Here is a 2,461-nt window from a genome sequence, read left to right on the forward strand (position 1 = left end):
TTACATCACATGATGCAAAAATTTTGCAGCGGACATCTTGATGCTTGCTTCCTTCTGGACGTTGTATATATGTCACAATTAACAAAAGAGACTGTTTTTTCTGCTTGAGTGCTATTTGTTGCATCACTACAGGGACCACATTGGGTCTAGCTTAGTCTCAAAAAATAATTCCTTGCAGCTGGTAAAGTTTAACAGACACATTTCTCCACTTATTCTACAAGGTGCAGTCTAAAGATGTGGCAATGAGCTTTTGGTTTTCAATTTGGGTATAAATTTGCAAAAAAAGATTTTTGTCTTGGATACACTGGTGGTGGAAATGACCAAAACACAACATTCTGATGATGCGGTTACTGCACAAGTGAAAGCATTATGCAGTTTCAGAGATGTTAAAGAGATCAGTCATCCTTAAAGTACAGTTTAAAGGTGGTGTGCGTAATTGCATCTATCCCCCAAAAAAGTGAATTGTGGTCTACATTGTGACAGCCATCAATAGCTCAGTGTTTTGTCTGAAATATGGGTCCTCCACTCACAGAAAAGATATATTCTGGTAACCTACACCCTATTTCAGCCTATCTGGAGAGAACTAGTAGGAACTTATTTTCTGTTTATTGCAGAGCAGAGAGACTGGGAGATCCAGGTTACTGACAAATACCCTAAAGCACTGTCGGCTGTTGGAGAGTAGAGCTCTTCAACACTTATGCAAATCACTTACTGCACCTTAAGATCAGCTTCATGTATTTTTCAATTTGTTTTCATGATTATCTTCCTACAGTCAAATACAAGTTTGGGCTTTCTGATGATATTGAACTTGCTGCTTTTTGATGAAACCAACACAGTAGTTGACAAAGAAATCTTTTCTGAACTGATAGAGGCCAGTCCTGATTTATGCCTGACAGTACACGACAGAATTCCTGATGCAGGTACGTACATCTCTGAAATGTAAGTTGTAACTTACTTTGCTATTCATTAGAACATAATCATCATTAAAAATTGTCCAAATCAATGGGGTATGAAAAACAAAGTCCATGATTATACTATTTCATTTCTTGACAATAACTGTTTTTTTTTTGTTTTTTGTTTTTAAATGTATAATTCTTTATAATCTAACTGTATTCTTTACACCATCTTATATTTTGAAAAAAGTGTACAGTTATTGTTTATAACCTGATTCTGATCACATGAAATCTATTAACTACCAAGCTCAGACACTGGAGAAAGACATCATTCTTGAGATACAGCTCTGTCTTGGCTACTATAAAAAAGTAGAACAAAGAAATTTCTGTATCTAATTGCAAAAACAGTTTCAAAATGTGGGATCAGGTGTGAGTTTTAACTAGTGTCTGGGGAACCACCAAATGCTTCATTTCAGGCATGTCAGTTATGTTTTATTTCTTTTAGACCTCTCTCCTTTAGATCATTCAACATCTTCCTCCCTCACAAGTATGAAAACATCACTTCAAGTGACAATGACTACTCCAGTCAAATGGAATATGGGATTCCCATAGGCAGACGTACATCCAGCTCTGAAGTCAGACCCAGGCCTACCGCAGAAGTTTCAGAGTCAGAGGCTGCAAAAGAGGTAGTCAAGGGCAGCAGATGTAGTTTACATTTTTGACCATCATAAAGTGTCAAACTAAATATCATAGTATTGACATTTAGAATGATTGGGTTCGGCTAATAGCTCTGTACTTACTAATCTAAGGCAGATAAGAAACAACATTGTTTCATTGCAAATCATATTGCACTCACATAATCAGTTAAACAATTGGTTAGATTTTTTGGCTGAAAGTGCTGATCAATTTTTACGTGAGAAACCTTCAGAATCTCTGATTTTAACTCTTAATCTTGTGGTATATTGTTAAAATGATTTTATCCTGAAAGACTGATTTGTACACCTGAAAACTTGATTTTTTCAGGAGCACTTCTATGATGTGGAGAAAGGCACTGGATATTTAGCTTGGCGCCTTAAGACCATGAATGCAGTAAAAAGACCAGCCAAGACAGCTCCAGTGGCTCAAGAACAAGGACCAAAACTCCGGAGATTGGCAGCCACTTTGCCTGAGCAGCTTGATGGAGATGCTTGCAGGGAAGCCATATCATTTCTCATTCACTCTCATGATGAAGCAAGTGTGTTTCAGAAGATGAAGATGACCTGTCAATATCGCTGAGACGTAGTGCATGATCCACAGAGAACCACAGATGTCTTTAAAACATTTCAACGGTTTTTAGATGTCAAAGGCCTGATGAGTTGTCCATTTCATTTATTTACACTTCATTGTTTTGTTGCTTGAAATACTCTCACCTTCTTGAATTTTGTGTATTTATATGCTTATGTGATCAACAGCTGAATCAAGACTTCCTTCTGCTGTTAGGAGCTGAAATAGCCTCCAAGATGCTTGAGAAGTGGGACACAACTTTCAGGCCCAAGGTTATCAATGAGGTCAAACTGACAGAGAATGAT

At 37.3% G+C, this 2,461-nt stretch overlaps 1 long non-coding RNA gene across 1 annotated transcript; it reads left to right on the plus strand.

Moving 5' to 3' along the window:
* The first annotated feature begins 835 nt into the window (after positions 1–835).
* Positions 836–2,031, plus strand: LOC119030751. The gene is made up of 3 exons (XR_005078405.1): positions 836–920; positions 1,399–1,579; positions 1,917–2,031. It is a non-coding gene; the product is annotated as an uncharacterized LOC119030751 (long non-coding RNA).
* Positions 2,032–2,461: the final 430 nt, after the last annotated feature.

Source organism: Acanthopagrus latus, chromosome 13 (assembly GCF_904848185.1).
Source record: "Acanthopagrus latus isolate v.2019 chromosome 13, fAcaLat1.1, whole genome shotgun sequence".
Classification (NCBI taxonomy): Eukaryota; Metazoa; Chordata; class Actinopteri; order Spariformes; family Sparidae; genus Acanthopagrus; species Acanthopagrus latus.